This window comes from Sinohyriopsis cumingii, chromosome 7 (genome assembly GCF_028554795.1).
Source record: "Sinohyriopsis cumingii isolate HCF-2022 chromosome 7, ASM2855479v2, whole genome shotgun sequence".
NCBI lineage: Eukaryota > Metazoa > Mollusca > Bivalvia > Unionida > Unionidae > Sinohyriopsis > Sinohyriopsis cumingii.
The window spans coordinates 98977032-98998929 of NC_142967.1; positions in this window are offsets into that span (position 1 = coordinate 98977032).

Consider the following 21898-nt stretch of genomic DNA (forward strand, 5'->3'; position numbering starts at 1 on the left):
GAATTATTTCCATAATTATAATGGCAGTTCACGTCGGCTACCTATAGCTTATAGATTTTTACCTGGCTTAATTATAAGAGCCATAGCCAGAATATTTAACATTTGTTACACTACTCGCGTTTTGTTTAATCAAAAAATAATAACCTACAAATTGTACCGAACTTTATTAAGCTCGGCTTTCACTGTCGCATAAAGCTGATCAATCGAATTTCCTTTAAGACTGTTTACAATCGTGACAAAATTATAACTTAAGAAATGAGCAGTACATTAACTGTATGCTAGATATACAGGCAGTTAAGTACGTTACATTTATAGCATGCAGATACTTGTCCTGTATGTGTCCCGTACGGTTTTCATCGAATTTCATCTTCACAAGGGCTAATCTTTCCGTGCGATGTTCCAGTTGTTACGAACAGGTCTTGCCTATTTTCAATAAATCTCAGCGATGTAATTAAGTTTGCCTCAACTGGAGGAATATTTTTAGTTTACGTTACACTTAACACACTACTATTTATGAAATCAGTACATATTCTGTTTTTATTATATATATACATATATATATATATATATATATATATATATATATATATATATATATATATATATATATATATATATATATATATATATATATATATATATATATATAATATCAGTTGTGTCACAGATGAAGTGCAGCATTTCAGGCTGTGTGCACCTTGGAAAACTGAAAAGATCTAAGTTCTCTTGACTCAAGTAGTATATATGGACAAACATAGATTCATACGTTCAACAAATCCAGAGATCAGAGGTTACGGTCAGTAAATGTGCATGTATTGTAACTGATTTTGCACTGTTGAAACTGCTTTCCCCTGAGGAGACGTCTGAATTATTTAATAAGAAGGACCATGCGTTATATTTTTAAAGAATATTATTTTCAAGCGTGATGTTTTAACGTTTAGTTATTGAGTATATATATTTTTTTACTTTGCTTATAGATTATCATCTGTGTGTACGGGCGTCTTTATTTATATGCAACAAAATCACAATATTCTTTTCTCAATTTTTACTGATCTGTTAACATAATAATAAAAAAATGGCAAGATTGAAATGTTTGCTTTTTTACTTTTCTATACAAGGAAACACTTGTAAAATATATCATGATGAAAGGTCTATGCTGATCATATTGCTTAAAGAATGTTAGGTAATATTTAGCCATAGAGCAGTTTTAAATGTTAAGACTAGAGATAATACTCGGTTACAGACTTCATATTTAGCTTCCAGTGATCATAGATAGTGCTTTTATGAACTCATACAAGCAAATAATGTCCAAAATATTTTCCGCTTATTTTCATATTATCTTCAAGTTCCATCATAATATAATTATATGTGATATTGCACGTTACGGAAAGACAAAATCTGCAGTAGAGTTGATTTGGACAGTACTTTGGTTTCAATTGTGCTGTCATTTATGTCACGGAATTGTGTTTGAGTTATATCAATATGTATATGTGATCAAAAATGTACTCGGGTGTCTTTGCCGCGTACAGCGTAACGCGAGGGTGGTATATTTTTTTTCGGCTCTAGTTATAACGAAATTCTGAGCGAAACTCAACCCATACTGCATGTGCAAATTGCCTGCAACGAAAACCTAACTACCTAGCTGTGGATATAGGTCACAGCTAGTATACAATCAGAGCAAATTCTCTATAAACGAATTACATTACGACGAGTCTTGTCAGGAAGTTTACCTCTTTAAAGGAGCAAATCTTCAGATGCAGAGGTAATGAAATTTAAGTATACTTTATTACTATTCGTTTTATATGACAGAATTGTTTCATACTTTAGATGTTTTAGAATGTATTCTAAATTCTACAGAGAGTTAATACCTAGGTTATACAACGCCATATTAAAAATACTATAGTCTGGTTCGAGTTAGCTATTTCTTGTAACTGAACAGACAAACTGAATTTAATTATACGCCGCATGCATTTAACGTTTAATATAATGGGTAACAAATTCATGTGCGTGCATGCACAACATATATCAATGCAGAAGTACTGAACCGTGTCATATGGACTTCATGGTTTAGTTGTTATAATTTTAGCTGCCTTATAGATAGTTTGATGTGGAGTCACATAACTCTGTGTGGTTTCTTGTGACTTGTTCGCTGTGTCTTGTGACGTTGGTTCGGAATAGTGTACTGATGTCCTCGATGCGAGAAAAAAGGCTTCGCGACCATCGGGTCTGTGTTGAATGTGAAGGCTCTTGAGGGATTCTTCAATATACTGAGATGAGCGGACCATGTTTGGCGCTTCTCTGACCATTGACTAGAGCGAGTGGAACCGGAAATACATCTTGGACATCAAATGGGGGCCACGTTGTTGGCATATGTTAGTCTCGAGAGACGATGGAACTGCGCCCATGAGAGATGTCCCGGTTGGTGGATGTGCAGTGTCTGCTGTGGCTATGTAGTCCAATGCGGAAATGGCAGTCCCTGCTGCATTTGTTGCGCTTGAAGGTTGCGTCTGGTGATGGTTGGAGCTGTTTCTTCTTCGTCTGCGATCGTCATTCACCAGAGCATGTCGCCAGCTTGATCTGTCTAGAGCAAATTCTCCCCATGTGTTGACATCGATATCAAGGGCTTTCATGTCGTGCTTGCAGACATTTCTGAAGCGGAGATATGGCAGTCCGATCGACCTTTTGCCAGAGGCTATTTCCTAATAAAGAATGTCTTTGGTGATCCGTCCGTCATCCATCCAACCTACATGGCCCATCCATCTGATGCGACATTAGCGGAGGAGTGTGACCATGCTGGGAATCTTGGCACGCTCGAGCACCTCGTGGTTTGTAACTCGATCGATCCAGGTGATCCCGAGTATGCGTTGGAGGCATCGCCTGTGATAGGCGCTCAGTCTTTTCTCTTGTGAGGCGTACATAGTGCAGGGTTCACTCGCATACATGAGAGTGCTTAGCACACGGTGATATCAGTGTTCATTGTCAGCATGCTGTTGTTCCACATTCTCTGCGACAACCTGGAGAGACTTGTTGATGCCTTTCCGATCCGCTTGTTGAGCTCAGCATCGAGCGAGAGGTTGTTAGTGATGGTAGAGCCGAGGTACATGAACTGACTCACCACCTCATGTTCGTAGTTGTTGATGATGATGCTTGGGGGGTCTGCGTCCTGGACCATCGCGTTTGTTTTCTTCAGGCTTATGCTTAACCCAAACTCATCGCATGCTTTAGCAAAGCTGGCCATCAGGTGCTGAAGTTCAGTTTCTGTGTGGGCGGCTAGAGCAACATCGACTGCGAAGTGCATGTCCCTGATGGATACTTCATGCACTTTGCTCTTTGCCTTCAGTTGTGCCAGGTTGAACAGTCTGCCGTCTGATCGCATGTGCAGGTAAATCCAACATGTGGACGTCCCAAAGGCATGCTTGAGCAGGACTGCGAAGAAGATGCTGAAGAGCGTGGGGGCAAGGACGCAGCCCTGTTTAACTCCATTGCTGATGTCAAAGGGGTCGGATGTTGAGCCATCGTACTGCACTGTTCCTTTCATGTCATCGTGGAAGGACTGGATCATGCTTAGCAGCTTTGGAGGGCAACCAATTTTCGCCAGGAATGTGAAGAGTCCGTCTCTGCTGACCAGATCGAATGCCTTGGTGAGGTCTATAAAGGCTAGGAAGAGGGGACTGTGTTGTTCTCTGCATTTGTCCTGCAGTTGACTGACAGAGAACATCATGTCGATTGTGGACCTCTCTGCTGTGATGCCATCCTTCCCCGGGACTTTACCTAGGTACAGCTTCTCTAAGGCCTTTTTTAGGTCGTCTACAGTAGGTTTCTCGTCCAGTTCGGCCATGAGAGGGCGTTGAGGGCATCATTGGTCACGTAGTTCTGTTTGGAGTACAGTTCGGAGTAGTATTCCACCCAACGCTCCATCTGCTTGCCCTTGTTGTGGATCGTATCACATGTGGCAGACTTCAGTAGTGGTGTCACTTTCATCGTACGACCCATTGCTTTTTATGCCATAATACATGCCTCTGATGTTTTCAATATCTGCTGCTGACTGGATGCTCTGAAGCTAGTATTCATTGGCACACTGCCGTGCTAATCTGTGCACTTTGCTTCTAGTAGACCTGTGTGCCAGTAGTTCTTCTAGCAGGGGGGTCGCTTGTATTGCAGGTGAGCATTGCTACGCACTTCTATGGCTGGTATGAGAGTGGCGGAGTTAGTCTCAAAATATTACTTGTTCTTTGAATTCTTCTTACCAACAATCCTTGTGTCTGTGATGTACACAGTCTCTCTGATGTAATCCCATTATTCTTTGGCACTGCCGTTGGGGAGTTCTGAATCATACGTCTTGGAAAGAGCATATGTACATTCATCAGCCTTGTCTGGATATGATGTTTTGCTCACATCAATGCGTTGTTTACCCTCTCGCCTATAGGGGCGGATTTTCTTCGGCTGCATCTTCATTTTGCAGCACACCAGCGAGTGGTCGGTGTCGCAGTTAGCACTGTGGAAGGTACAGGTAAGAAGCACATCCTTCATGGGTGACCGTCTTGTAATGATCAAGTCCAGCTGGTGCCACTGTTTAGACCGGGTAGCCTCCAAAACACTTTGTGCTGTGGCTTTGTCTGAAAGGTGATGGTACAAGCAAATCTCTAAAAGGAGCTGCCCATTCTCATTCATCTTCCCAACGCCAAACTTGCCAAGACAGGAGGGCCAAGAGTCATGGTCGACACCTCCATAACATTGAAGTCACCCATCAAAATCAAGTTCTCTTTCTTTGGAATTTTGTTGCTGAGCGAGTTTAACTCATCGAAAAACTCATCCTTGGTATATGTGGAGGATCTTAGTGTAGGAGCGTAAACGCTGATCAGGTTGACAGGCCTGTTTGTGGTATGGAGGCGGAGGGATGGCAGTCTTCCATTTCCTTGTTGGCGGGGTTCTATCGTCCCAGCAGAGTGTTTCTGACAGCGAATCCAACACCAAACCATCTTGCTTCGTCGGTGCTCTTTCCTTGCCAGAAGAATGTATAGTCTATTTATCAGAGGGACATGGAATCTGGTAGTCGTGTCTCCTGTAGTGAGGCGATGTCGACCTGGAATCTTGGAAGTTCCTCGTTGATGACTGAAATCTTTCGAACATCACTGATTGTCTGGAGATCATTTTAAATCCCAGTCGGCATAGTCCGGACATTCCTGGTACCTAGCGTGAGGATTGAAGGTTTCCTTGTTGATTTTCTTTTGTTATTTATTGGTGCAGTAGTTAGTTATGGTTATTTATATTATGTGTTCCTCGTTGTTATTTTCACTATTACTATCTTAGCAAATTTACATGTATTCCAATTTCAATATCGTTATATTCAAATTTACCTGCATTCCCATTTCAGTATCGTTATATGAATGATACATTCATATTTACACGCAATCCCGTTTCAATATCGTTATATGAGCGATATTTTCATCAATGTATACATATCCCTATATCCCTTGGTGTTTAATAAGACCTTGTTTATATTGGGGTGTAGATCATATACTTTTGTTTTGTTGATCGGTGATAGGACTTGATTCACGTTTGTTTAAAATCCATTCGTTAAATCCATGTTTGAGTAATCTCGTTCAGTTACTTGTTGTTGATAGTCCCATGTTAGAAACTTTATCATTTTCCTTATCTTTTTTGTTTATAATGGTGTCAGATTTATTAATATTTAATTTGCGTTGATAAATAAACATCTTTTTAACGGAATTGCTTTGGGTGTCTTCACTAATCCAGTCCCAACCCGGCTTCGTCTTGTGAAAATTTATATGTCGAACCAGTTTGCACAATAACGTTTGCAGCAGAACATTTCTTTCTTGAGAAGGAAAAGTAATTGTAATAACCCTTTATGATAAATTATATTCAGTGATATAATAGCATATACAATAGTACAAAACTATAATTCTGTTATAGCAGATATTCCGGAAAATGTTAGGATTGTATTAGTCTTTAGCATAAAATATACTTCGGTGGAAGATATTTTAATGAAAATGATGCAAAACAAGGAGTTATTATAGATGAAATTATTGCAAATTACTATATATCCAAATGCATACACTTTTAATGAGTTTGGAATATCCGCTTGATTACAAGGTGGTGGGATATTAGATTTTAAGAAAGTAATTCGTGTTATCAACTAAATACGATTGACAGTCATACGGTGAAAGTGCATCCTTATTAGCCGTGATATTATATATCTAGTGATTAATTACTTAATTAAACATATTTCTTTTAAAGATTTATTTTGATACAATAAACAACATGAGTACAATTATAATATGATATATTTTCAACAAGACATTTCTTAATACCCTTGCATTTGTTTTGTTTTTCCTATGTCAGTTCTAAAAAAAATTGCTCATAGGACCATCAACTCGACTTTGAACAATCCAACAACGTCATTGTTATATAGCTGTATTTCACATACGTTTTTATATTTTTGATCTCTTGTATTGTAAACTGTGTTTTATTTCTTATCATAGTATTTGATAGTGGTGTTAAAAAGTGCGGCTTTAGATTTGTTCGGATTATTGCTAGTGACCACGTTCAAAAAGCTCTCTACTACACATCGATTTGATCTCAAATTATTTAAGTAAAATGAGAAGCTGTCCATTGTAATCTATGAAATTTTAGAATTAACGCCCACTAAAAGCTACAAGCATGCGGATTACGAGAATGTTGACCTATATCAGCAACCAACGAAAACACCACTGTCATCAATCACTTGATTGCAAATGTTGGCACTTGCAAAATGTAAATTCACTGGCTTGTTTTGATTTGCTTCGATTCCGTATTTGTGCTTTTTGTCGACGGTGGTCTTCAATTTCGTCAGCATGGTGCCAAACTGAGCAAGCGACATATTTTATCTTTGATGAATATCGAAAATAATTACTATTGATATGTTCAAACAACAATTCCAGTTGGTGTACCTACACTATTTTTTGCCACAGTAGTTACTCCTACAAAACCCAAAACTATGATGGCTTTTATTTCTCTTGGCATATGAACACCTAGTTTTTTTTTCGCTTCAATTATGTACTCGTTTTGGTATTATTGAGGATATATTATAGTTGTTATATTAATGATAAGATCGATTAGTCGAATCGCTCTACGGGTTCTTGATACTTTGTTAGCAGTTAACATAACTGTGTGTTTTTCTCAAAAAATAACCTTGCGAATATCTTTGCAAAATAAAAATATATAACTGAGGGGAAATGCAAGAGAAAATAACAACTGAGCTCTATCAAGTTGCAACCGCCATAAAAGCCATGTCTTTGCAGGCATACTAGAGAGTTCTGCGTCCAGAGAAACAGCCTTCGTAAGCTGATGCTGGATATACAGGTTATGATATGCATGTTCATTTGAGTCCTTATAATACATCATATGCGATCGAGTCTATCTCCCGTAATAATCGCCGTATCTGTTGAATCCAATCAATGTTCTGAGAACGTCAACATTGTCAAAATGTGTTTCGATTTCCTTTCCAAAACAACGTCATTATATCATTGTTACAAATCCAACGATAATACCGACTGGTTAGGGTTATTGTCTGCTTTTAGTAGTTGTCCCTCTAGTTCCAAAAGGCCTCACATAACCACAAATATTGAGGTGTGTCCTGCACTTGTGATTCCATTTTTATTGGTCTGAGGTCTCTAAACCGATATTAAAAATGCTAAAATTCATTGGTGCTGCAATCTACTATCGTAGACGCAACATTATCCCATGCATTATTGATTTCGTCATTCACAATTTGCAAGACATTTGAATGCCCTTCCCATTGCTAGATTTTGTAATGACGTACTGTTGTTTGAGCGGTTTCATTAATAAATTTTACCAGCCTTGGCTGGTAAATGTTCTTTTTGATGGATGTGTAATTGCTTTTGGCTATGATCTAGCCAATAGTCATCGTATCCGGTCTAGAAAGTATTGCACTTACTGTACTCCAGCATTATTCGACTGATCCGCAGAAAAGTATTTGATACTATCAATAATTGGCACTGTAACAAATGCAGCGCGATAAGACAATGCTGCAAAGACCGTTAGTTAGCCTGTAAACCGTCCCTGGACAAAATTACTAAGACCATTTCCGTAGTATGTTATATAAACGAGTGTTAAAGCGTTAACAACTTGCACAGGTATCACACGTCAAAATAGGCTTGTCCTTATCTACAAAAGCTAGGAAAAACTTTTGCTGTACAGTATTGTACGGTCTTCCCCACGTATGTTGAACGTCTGCCCGCCTTGTCCACGAAGGTTACAAATATGTGCCAGCAGGACAATATGACATAAAAGATACATGGATCTAGGAGTAAATAACATCCGATCATCGGAAGGCTAGTTTGGTGCCAATCCAAACAATGATGGACTGGTGAGCGACCCGCAAGCCAACCGATTGTTTCTCACCAATCTGCAAGGTAGTGGTGGTCTCTCAGTCCACCAAGGCTTTCTCCGTTCTCCCACCACCCTTTTTTCAAAGAACATACAATATTCGCCATCTGTTTGGCCTCTCTTCTGCGTCATGTGTTGTTGTGTCAAATATATCACATCTGTATCGTTGTGTCGGCCTCAGGAAAACATTATATCGGGGTTGAACTTGTGTATGTGCTTTATATCGTAATACACAACAAGAATAACTGCACTTGAATTTATAATATAAATGGCTGGTCATTTTCTGGTTCTGAAAAAGAAATGAATGTTGCTCGATTTGATAAATCATGATGATCGAAGCACCACCATTAAATCGTTGAGTACATCGTAACATGTGACGATCACGTACATGTGATCCCTCGTTAGCAATCTCATAATCAGATTCAACAGCATTAGAGTTTGCCCTAATCCAGCTAGACCAATGATTAATGCATAAATTGCGTTTGGAAACATGTACCCGTCTTTGAATGGTCTGGTAAATGTCGAATCTTCGTTTTTCAAATTTTGTGTGATGCAATGCTAAATGTCACTCAGTTGTTGTATAACACATTCATGTTTTCATACTGAGTGCAATGACGCATGATATATTGTACTGCAATTCTAACTCGAGTTCAAACACATAATGTTAGAGTTGCAATCACTCGAACATGTGTTCGACGTAGAGAAAATAATTCAAGTTTGTCAAACCTTCCAAATCTGTTAATCCTAGATGGTCTAAAAAAGTCGACTGCGTTGATGTCGCTGCAACATTAACCACACTACCAGGAACATCAGTAGTAAAACTCTTTGTGCAAAACACATCGGTGGATATGAGTAACGTGAGCCTGGTACACGGCGTGATATACTACTTGATTCAAACAAAGCACATATTAATCGTGTTACCGACGTTTTTAATGACCTTGATTATATATCATCAAATGATCCCCATGTGCATCAAAGCGCCGGTGTAGATTTCATTCATGACATTAATGCATTTGATCTGACACTCTAAGAGCTAATCGACAGATGAATCAACAAGGTTGCATGAAGAATAAGAATCCACTAGTAGAAAAAATATATTAATATAATAATTATTCAGCAAACGTTATACAAAATATACTACATTCCTCGCGGCTATTTGAAAAGTAAAGCTGCCGTTGAAAATGTAGCAAGCAAGGAACATGTCATCTATGGGGATGTACAAGTATTGGTGAATAAATAACACCTTTGACAAATGTACCTACCTGCACAAAGTAAGATTTGACGTCCTTGGTTTAATGTGAAAACACCTAACGAGGTTCATTGGGTTTATATGATATTACTTCCACATGATTGTTGCAAGCACGAACACAAAAGTATGCGTTAACCTTTGCAGATGTTGCCAGGATATAAATAGAAGGAGAGCAGCTGACGTCTAAAGATTCAGAAAGTGTCGTCGATATCTTTACAATTTCGGCTGAATTGATATTTCAGGATAAAGAAACGCTGCTATTTGGCGTCTACGGTCCAAAAATCGAATACGGCAAGTGAAATATCAACCAAGTAAAGTATTATTTGCCTCAGAAGAATAACAAGACGCTCCTGGACATATAGAGGTACCACCAACTTCTAGCTCAATGCATTAATGCCCCAGTGCACAAATCGCGGTTGCTCGAGGTTCGAAGGGAGAATATTCTTATTCCGTAGGAGAATATCCATCAGTTGGTTTCCATTTGTGCCAAACTCACCTTGTTGAATCGGTATGCACTCAAGTGATGTTTCTATGACTCAACCAAATTTGATGTGTGTGCAAGTGCACGTATCTAATCGATTTGCACATTAACCAGCGGAAATCATTTTGCCTTTTCAAGCATCTTTACTGTGATACTGGTATGGAGTCACATCATTCCGGGTCCATCCATAATTAGGTACATTGTGGGGCGTAGTCCCATATATAAATCGAAAGGTTTACCCGATCGTTCGTCTTTGAATCTTATATCGACTTTTCTGTTCGTGTTGCTAAACAACGGGTTGTCGTTCGGATATCGCTGTTGTGAAATTCGTTCGCAATATCCGAATAAAATCGTCGGTGTTTATAAGCATCACCAAAGGATCAGTCCCAGTGTAAGGCATCTTGGCAAGATCCTGGTAAAAAGGTTTTATTCTGTCGTAATAAGAATTGTACACAAACGGCTTTGACAAGTATAACACTGACGCGTACCTTTAGACATGTCTTATTCGCTACAGTTTCCACCTTTAACTATGTACGGGGATGAGTTCACAATCAAAGATTTGTCGGTAGCAAAATGCTGGGTCTGTTATGAGCATTCGAGGCTTATATTGTTCACTGTCCCTAATTCGGTCGACACGAATTCGCTTTCGCAAATTCTCCGTTGCTCTTTTCCAAACAAGAATTCTTTTCTGTGTTTGAAAAAGTCTTTCTTGCATTACTATTTAATATTCTTTCTCTGTTTTATATTCATGAGGATATCATGAGCCACGCATTCCCTCCCCAAATACAACTGCAGATTTCGTACTTGCACTACATATTTTGTGGTCCTCAAAGTCGGGACAAGTTTGGTGCATTCGGAAATCTTGGGTCCTGATACATAAGCTGAAAGCCACACGCTTGGTATTTCCAGTTTTCCCGTTGTTAGCAGATAACCGTTATAGGTATAGCGAGGTTCAACGTTGTATGTTAAGTTCATATATTGGTATGATTACAATCTTTTTCTAATTAACCAGTTCATGTTAGAGGTACAAAAACGATTAGTACACTGCACTTGTCCGAGTCTAAAAGTCATATAATTCTCCATTTTATTTGTGTATGACACCTTCTGGCGCATTTGATGACGTTGCTACTGTTTGCATTATATGTGGCCACTATATTCAGGCAAGCTATGAAGCACTGTATAAACGGCTGACTTGGTGTAAGTTGCAGCTTTATATTCCATACATTGCGTGCTGTTCTGCTTTACTTGCCAGTGGTATGACAATGAACATAAACGTATGGATCAGCCGAGTTGAAATGACCAGCACAGATCCAGCAGTAAGTAGTGTCTAAAAACGTATTACTATCATCATTGATCATCATCATTTCTGTGGACGAATTTATTCGTTACCAATAGCGATTTAAGAAATGTCTCAGCCGAGGCCTTCTTACGACATAACTATCTTGTCTCAGTTTCCCCGTCGAATTTAACAATGGTGTAACACATTTTATGTTGTAAACATACGCATGCAATGTCTGTATATAAATTTCGTGCCTTCGTACTCGCTGTGTCGGTGCAACTGGGAAATATATTTCTTCATACATAACGAGATAGCAAATCTAAGCCATTCATATTAAATGGCATAATCCAATGCGGATAAATAACAATATTTGATTTATCTTCTGACGTACTGGAGCGCTGTAACACCAATACCATCATTAACTCATCATTAGCAGATCAATCTTGATCCGCCCAAGTCAATCTTTGTTTTATACATATAGGGATAGTGTAGCGGATATAAGCCTTTTTTATCCAAGTGAACAAATTAACACAAATACCCGTGTTAATGGTTTACAAAGTATACAGGGTGGCTTTTGTAACCGATGCGCTAACTTTTGTAATATAAAAATTGAGCTCAGCCAAGTATTACCCCGGTTTGTGTCTTGTCATTCGCAGAATGTAACGTGGACTCAAGCGCCCATTCGAAAGGAAGATTGTCGTCGTTTGTCACATATATCTCTGACCATGGCAGAGGAGTCTCTGGTGTTGTTGAGTAACTTGTTCAGCCATAGGTTCCCAACGAGGTCTATTTTCTAACGTTCTATGCGATTTAGGATTACAAGTGAACACCATGAAACCATGTTGTTGCGATTTTATACACATCATTATGTGATAACTTGCGAGTAAATGGCATAATCCAATGCGGATAAATAACAATATTTGATTTATCTTCTGACGTACTGGAGCGCTGTAACACCAATACCATCATTAACTCATATTTGAAATACATTGTTTATCGTATTTTCCTTGTTTGTATCTGTTTGTGATTAGTGTCCCGTAATGTTCTAAGTCACCAATGCGCATTCGAAACTTAAAATCGGGTACTTACAGTTACCGTGCGTTTGTAGCAGTCTCCGTAGAAATGGCTTATGTAACACAGCTATGGCTGATTTGTTCACTAACAGCGATAGCAATTGTAAAACATGACAGTCTTGTTCATCTTAGACCGGGCAATTTCAACCAGAAGCGATTCACAAAGTTGTCTCAGTTACCGGCTCTGGATGATCTTACTGGAAATTGCTGTTGTCCTGATAACTCATGATTCCGCATATGGATTGGTGTTCGCATCAAAGCAAATTAGATTTCTTGACTGAATCAAAGTCGACATTCTGGTATATAAGGTGAAATTAGTTTTCTAATTGCAAATACCGCCAATAAATGTGATTAGTTTATATGCTCTACCTGGATCAGACACTTTAATCGTATCAGCCATGGTTATTATTTCATCCACATTGTCATATGTTTTCTAGACATTGTAGGGTATTTCTACAACAGTGTCGGTCATTTCCTCAACAGTTATTTTGGCGCAAATTCGCTTTAGCGTACGATAATATTCGAGAACAAATCCACATAATCGGAAAAGCACATATACCAACACGTAATATGAGCAAATGCGATTACCATTATTTGAAGTGGCATGTTTTGCTGCATAGTTCACGTTCTCCGCGGCATATACCTTTCTAAAGATTGTACTCCAGTCACCCTCACGTTATCTTCTCTTCTCCTAAGTGAGGTGCATGTGTATGGAGGTTAACATTAAGTTGATAAAATCGATTTTTACGCAATCAATTTGATAGCTTTATGGTATTTGACATAAATCAAGGGTTTGCAAAAAAATAAATAGGCGTATTCTTTTTGAAATCATAAAATTCCTTTGAAGACATAAAAATATATCGTTAAAAGAATTTTCAGCCCAAATGACTTCAAAGTACTTATCGCTAAGTATTTTTTTAATGCTTTTATCGTGGTTCTCAACTGACACAGCATCTAATGCTGGAAATCATTATTCTGGCATGGTCAGTTGACATAGCGCACTGAACTCGAAAAGCAAGTATTTCCTTAACGTGTTTGGACAAAGGAATGTTTTCGTTTCAATTAAACTGTAAGGTGCAGTTATTGTAATGGCAAGTTGACTGTATAGTTCATTATATTTTTTAGTGTGCTTGTAGGGGATTTATTGAAGATGCAATAACATTTACTTGGGACATAATGCTGTAGGAGTCATTTGAACACTGACAGATGCATGATATAGGATATGTAGCACAAAATGCTACATTTGAAAATACATTAGTTGTTAAAGTTGTTGCTAATGCTCATTTGTTGTTAATGTTGAGCAGTGAAGACGGTGTAATTGGCAAGAAAGTGACGTGATATGCCTTGCAAAAAGTTAGCATCTTTCATCGCATTCAAAGCTTTGGCACGAAAATGGCGGGCCGTATATCTTGCGGAAATGTGAGTAGTTATTCATATGTCTGGCACAGCAGTGATACATTGTATGTGCCCAACGAATCTTGTGGTGTACCATATTTGACGCAATTGGGGCTTCACCAAACTATTTATATATGTGTGACAAAGGTGCAATTAATCTTGTGTATTATTGTGTGTGAGATAGTAATTTACTGCTTTAATAGGGGATTTGACCAACGGTTTCATGCAATTTCTTGTCAAGGATTGTATTCTTAGTAGTTAGGTCCTCTCCGATGAATTTTCAGCATGGTTTAATCAGTGAAAATGGAATATTCACGACTGCAATTAAGACTGGGAGGTGTTAAGTGGCAGTGCAATACTAATCCACAAGTAACATAGCGGATAGAGAAATATAACAATATCGTGTTTATGAGTGTAATTGGAAATTGTTGCACCAGGTAATGATTGATTGTACGTGTACCTGATTGATGAATAATAGATCATCTAACTTTGAAAAGCCATTCTTGTTGTCAAACTTGAATTTCCCATTCAACATGGCATTTGCGTTGTAACGATACTAGTTGGACGACCACATTCAACCCGAATGTATCAATTAAAAGCAGCTCGAACAATTTTAATGTGTTTTTGTTGTATCATTCAATTTGGGCTTCGGGGAGCACCATCATTCGTGTTGCGGCAACCGTGTGGGCTGCTTCGTCATAACATATTGCTGGCTTATACTATAACTGACCGAAGAAAATATTATATTTCAACGTTCTGTTTCAAAATTAAATAAATTTAGCTCGTATAATCAATTTGAAAATTGAAAAAAAAATATTTAATAATACATTGAATTTTATTGTATCTACATGGAAAGCGGTACGCCATAATATTCCCATTGCTCTCGTGAAAAGTTGTACATTTCATTTCAAGAAAACGTTTGGGCGCTAATCCCAGTAGCTACACCTATGACATTTTCCAATAATCTAATCAAACATTGTCCCTTTCATTTTACGAAAGCGGTTAGGTGCAACATCCAGCAGCTGGCCCATGACATTTTCCAATACTCCCATCAAAGGTTATGCATTTTATTTTAAGCAAGTGGTTGAACGCAAAGTACAGTAGCTTGGTCTATGACATTATATACGATTCCAATAGCTACGTATGTCTTCATCATCGTCATAATCATCATCATCATCATCATCATCATCGTTACCACCATTTCAATCTCTTTGTTCATGCACATTTTTCACTCACAAAACGCTAAAATGAGTGAACTAAAAGCGCATGCTGACAAGAATACACTTGCAAGCAAAACAAGAGTAATCATGGCTTTAGAACCATAGCAAAAATCTTCGCCGACGTGACCAATAGTTAATAAACAGTGTAAACGTCACCTCCTAGTTTTAGCATAATCATTAAATGTTATACTTAGACTACGATTGACATTCATTAGTTACGTCCTTCATATTTTATTAACTACCAGATCATAGGTGAGTGTATACATAAGTTTTGTTGGATCTTCTCTTGACTCTTTTTCGTACACATATTTACATTTGTTGGATCTTCTCTTGACTCTTTTTCATACACATATTTACATTTTCCTCAAATTGTTCAGAAAGAGACGCAGACAAAATCTTTCTGATCACTGGAAGGTCCGATTTCAATAAAACAATTTTTGAATGCGAAACATTATTAAATAAATAAAAATGCAACATTATTATAATGTTAAGAAATTATCAAGAAGAAATCATATGTTTTGTTTTTCCTTTAGCTTCACGACAGCATCATTTCTCTATGCCAAAATATAAATGTACTGTAAAATATAGACATTGCATTTCATGGAAAACGAGGAAAGCTTCAAAAGGAGTAGAACATGAAAATTATATAAACTTATTGTTGAACAATTTGACATTAGGATGCAATATACTACATGTGGAGCATGAACATAAATTAAATCTATCCCATACTTGATGCCGTCTTCCTTTGGAAACACCTACATACATTACGTTTGAGCAACACATATGCAAAAACATGTATTTTGTTTATTAAATTATCATCTTGATGTATGTTTCAGGACTGATGTAGGACGAAAGCCATGTCTACACAAAGAGGTTTCGTATTATTTATTCTACTTCGATGTAAGTAACTCTTGTGTTCCTTTTGTTGGGAGTGTATTGCGTGACCTAAGTTTACGTACACTTAATTATTAGAGAACTTTAAACAGCACGTTGACGAGAATCATGGGTACATACATGTTGGCAAATCATGTTGCTTTAACGGGTATTTGATACGCTTTGAAAATATAATTGAGACTGCAAACACGACTTTATTAACAATTGTTGTTATATGTAGATCCTCTCTCGTAAAATTTCGATGACTGACTATACATGTATATATATATATACATATATATATATATATATATATATATATATATATATATATATATATATATATATATATATATATATATATATATATATATATATATATATATATATATATATATATATATATATATATATATATAAGTTACCTATTTTAATCATTAGTTAAGTGTGACACCAGACAGTGTTGGTGACGTAAACCTTAGATTAATGTAGTTGCTCACTTTCGTCTTTGAAATTCTTGTTGCTCACTTTCGTCTTTGAAACTTCATACTTTAGTTTGACGTTTTCGTTTTAGCTGACAATAATATTTGCTTCAGGCGTACTACCAGAGAATACCCCATTAATATTCACACAAATAATACAATATAGTGCATGTTTGTAAAAGAGGTAATTTGTAAACAACGCATATCCTTTTCGAAGTTTGCCAATTCCATGCAGCAAGCAGAGAGTTTGTACCTATTTTATGAGATCTTCCCTTTAATGTGATCGGGTTTAAACCAGCAAAACGTTAGCCCATTGAAACAGTTAAGGGCATATGTGTATGTTACAAGGAAGGGATACGATTCGGTTTATCAATGACACATGTTTGTATGTATTCATAGATGACGGCTATCATGCTATTAGAATTCTAATATACACATAAGTGCATTTTGTACATCGTGCATGTGTATTATACTATTTGAACATATTATAACAAAGTGGCTAGCAGAAAGTAAATGTCTCGATCAAACACAATTATTTGTTTTAGAAATTTACTTCTTCTTCAGATGTGGTTTTACTGAGCTTTATCATCCTAATGTTGACCTTCGACAATTACGTCATGAATTCGGTTTGCAGCCCCAGCAGGGACGTTGAGGATTTAGGCATCATAAGGCTAAATAATATGGGAGTTGGACACTATCTATGATATACGTGTAACGGATGACTTGGTAATCATATGTTTAAATTCGCATCACTGATGGGTATAGCTGCTCGTAATAATCAAAGTCGTATTGTTGGAATGGATGACTATTTATATACAGTATTCGATCTCAAGGATGTAACTGTTCTCAATAATCGTGATGCATGCAACTCGTTCGAGTTCATCGAGGAGGTTTTGGGTTGTTGCAAATTCGACGCAGGTTTGATAGCAGCAGAGAGATTGAGCCACCAACTGTTTCGTCCAACAGGACCATCTATCAAAAACATTTCTGATAGAAGGTCTTATTTCGCAAAATAAACACTTCTAGCCAGAAACTATGATGACTAAATCCTCTTTTCTGGCTAACGGGGTTATTTCGACAGCGATAACTCGCTATAAAAAATAGTTTCTTCACGGGGAGGGGGGGGGGGGCACGACGACGACGTTGGTGGCTCAGTCTCTCTGCTGCTAATCATTTTAGGATTTTTAGTTAAAAAATGTATCTAACCCAACTCGGTATCGTGTCCGAAGATCATGTAAATTTATCGTCACAAGCCCGTGTGGTTTTCGTTGAGCATGACTAAAGAAATTTTTAAATTTATTGAGGTCCATGTCACCACCGCACCAAGTCTGATGAATATTTCTCAGCGTGTGTGCGTCAACTCCGTTAAACACCGCAAGAACGTTACAATTATCTCTGATCACTTTTGGAATTTGTGTATAACGTTGTGTCACATAAATAATATCAGTGTTTTTGTGTCGACAACGGGAGAATATTCTGGCTGGATTTTTTTGTTTATCCAACATCACATCGTCGTACACAACTAGGTTGTTAATTGATCCATCAATGTCGTCGACGGATGGAGCTTCTTCGATGTCAGTTATAAAATCAATAACATCTTCGTGAAAATCACTTTGATTTTCCATTATCGATTTTGCACTTTCGTTAAAATCTTTTAGCACTTGATAACATCGCTGATCGTCCACTGACGGTGCTATCAAATATAATTTATCCCACTTCATCCACTTCATTATTAAATTAAGTAACAACTGTGTCTTACCCGACCCAGATGGACCTATGATAATCATTCGAACAGAATTTGGTAGCACTGAGTTATGTTTAATTGGCTCTCGTCGCTTTGACGCAGAAAAGTCAGTAATCTCCATTAGATATATCATAAAATAAATATGGATTTATATTGTGTGAAATGCCGAGCACGTACCCCAACTACGGATACAACAACAATTACAACAAAAAATAATCGACAAGCGCTTACAGGCAAGTGTGAACGATGTGGCACAAAATAATTTAGATTTATTTAAAAAAAGCGGAGGTGATATCGCAGCCAAGTTAGGAAAATTACCAGGAGCTCCGTGGGCTAAATACCCAGGAGAAAACATCTTCCAGGATATAATTACTGTGGTCCAGGAACCCGATATCAGACTTGATGCTCAGGATCAACCAAAACCCGGTGAGTACCCGATAAACGCTATCGATGCAGCGTGCCATGCTCATGATGTAGCTTACCGAAGCAAAGATTTGCAACAGCGCCATCTCGCGGACGTGAAATTAATTCATGCGTTAAATGCCATCACTTATAAATCTTTCAAAGAAAGGTTTGCATCCTGGTTGATAAAAACTGCAATGAAGGGTAAATTAGCGTTAGGCACTGGTATATAATGGAGTCGATTTATTATTCCCCAAGCGGATACTGGAGAGGTAACGCGGCAATTAGTAAACTCGCTGAAGCAGCAAAAGTTACGGCGGTTACTGCCAAAAATTGGTTATCCCGACAGGCAATATGGCAAATTTATCTACCGCGCCCCAAACAAATTCACTTCGCGCATTTCGATGTTAGTGTGCCAAATGAGGTTCATCAAGCTGATATATTATTTCTGCCACATGATACTATCCGAAGACGCACATACAAGTACGCGTTAACCATAGTTGATGTTGCCAGTAGATACAAAGATGCGGAACCGTTAACGACTAAAAAGGCATCTGAGGTTGCTTCTGCGTTTGAAAGAATTTATCGGCGAGGACCTGGACCACAAGGTGGTCTACGATGGCCACATCTGCTACAAGTTGATCCTGGCAAAGAATTTCAAGGTGCGGTATCATCGTTGATGAAACAACATAACGTCACCATACGAAGAGGACACACTGAAATTCACCGTGATCAGGCAATTGTTGAGCGATTCAATAGAACACTTGCTGAGCGGTTATTTGGATATCAATACGCGAAGGAATTTATTCAAGATACGAGATCGCGCGAATGGGTTGCAAGATTACCAAGCGTGATAGCTGCGTTAAATAATGAAATAACTCGAACAACCAACATGAAACCTTCCATCGCGATCACGAAAAAAAATATACCCGTACGACGTGATTCTTCAGCGCAGCCGATACTGGGTAATGTTACTGTAAGATATTTATATGAACCAGGCGAACTTGAAGGTGGTAAACGAAGAGCGACTGAACCCATTTGGAGTGTTACCACACATAGCATATCCACCGTGACAAGATCCACTGGCAGACCAGCAATCTACAGGTTGGATTCAACTGCTCCTCAACGCGGATTCACCCGTGAGCAACTTCAGGTAATTCCCGAGGACACACAATTGTCGCCAAAATCACTGAAGTGACTTAACTAGCGCTGGCACCCCGACGTCGATTACACTCAAGACAGGTCAACATGACATTATCACGTGTATAACCGCGACTGTTATCTTTTCTGTCTACGGTAAATTGTCTTGAATTTTTATTCGAATACTGCCATAGCATTATACAATTACAGCTCGCGCAGTGATTATTCTGTTGTTGTTTCAGCGCAACGACGAAGTCAACATCAAGATCAAAATCGCGATTATTTTATTTGTCACTCTGTTTGTAACCGGCGAGTTTTTTCTTATGACATCACCATCGGTGATGCTGTTGTTTTCATCGCTATCAGCGTTTGATTTAAAATCCGAAGGATTTTCCAAGACAATTCTTCGCAGTTGAGATATTCTTCTGACTCTGGACACCGCCAAGTAGACTAAGTTTGACCATTCGATTCGATCATCAATGATCCAGACAGTTGTATCTGAAATAGTTAGTCCTTGAGAACAATGAATGGTCATTGCGTATCCTAGCGTCCACGGGGATTTATTCATCGCTAGTGCATCCTCAACAGCATCGATGTCAACTAACACAATATCATTCAATACTAAATTCTGTTTCTCTGTCTTTCCTGGAATATCAACATCTATATTTTGTAACCGTGTATCAGTTGGTCTATAACATAACGGCGTTGGCAGCATTGGAAACTTTATTTTTTGTAACCGAAATAGCTGTTGTTGAAGTGTGTCTCTGACTATCTTTCTACTTGCCACTATCGAATCGTCTGGTTTCCACACGCGTAAAAAGTTACTCATCGAAGTTTCAGGAATCATCTCGCGCATGATTTCACATTGAATTGTATTCGGTTGTAGCCTGATTAGTGTTTTAAATTCTTTCAGCGTTGCATCAAGTGCTCGGTAATCATCAGACACTTCTTCGTGATAATCAACAAAATTCCTCAGCCAATCATGCGGAGATGCGCCGACAAACGGAGGTGGTTGACCGTGATCGCCGCACATAACGACTGCGGTATTTTTCGTTAACAGCCAATCAAGAAATGTTTTTAACGTTTCCAGCGGCACCGTACATATGTCATCCCAAATTATTATATCATTGATATATTTTGTGCCCATTCGATCTGACGTCCATACACCGCCGCTGTATTTGAAAAAGCTGTGATAAGTACAAGAATTGACTCCTCGCTGTTTCATCTCTCTGGCAAGTCTGTGTGTAGGTGTTAGCACAATCATATCTGAATTCCGAAATAATTCAATCGCTCGAGTTGTTTTACCAGACCCGCCCGGCCCGTTCAAATAAACAGTTTTATGTCTGGTGATTGGATCATCCACCGACGGTGCGGAAGATATTTCTGGCATTGTTGATTTATAATAATCGTCCTCGATTGCAACATCAGCGGATTCACAATACTCGTGTAACATCTCGGCTTTTATTCTCCACGAACCCCATTCATCTCCGCCGCAGAATTTCATTATACCGGTCAGTGATTCTGAATATTTCTTGTCGATGTAAAATGAATCCGTGGCAACTCTGACTGCCATACCAGTATGGTAACGGCCAGGAAATCGATTTACCATCGATAACAAATCTATAGAAACATAAGCCAGCATTGAAGATCTCAAATGTGTGTACTGAGGCGATTCTCCGTCGATATAACTTACAATTGTGCCCAACTTTTTCCCGTCGGACAAGAACACATCCTCCCTGTTACAAAATATGTCTCTGGCAACCGCGTCGGCGATTATAAAATCCAATTCAGCTTCATCGATAATCAACCGCGAGTGATGCATTTTATGATCAAATGCTGCACCCTGAGTAAATTTACCGATTATTCTTCGTCCAAGATCTTTCGCTGTGATTTCACTGTTTTTGACCCTAATCTTGAGAATTTCAGGAGCTCCTTCGCGGATAGCATCAATAGGAGTTTCTGGACGTGCTTGTGTCCATTCTTCGATAACTTCATCGAGAGTTACACGTTCTGGTGCTGGCAACCAAACTGATGTCTGCGGTCGATAACATATGATTGCTTCGCTGACAGTCAACGATACCAGTATGCCGCTGTCAAGCATGTATCGCAATAACACTATTGGTACCCAGCGCTTTTCGACGAAGTGTCTGC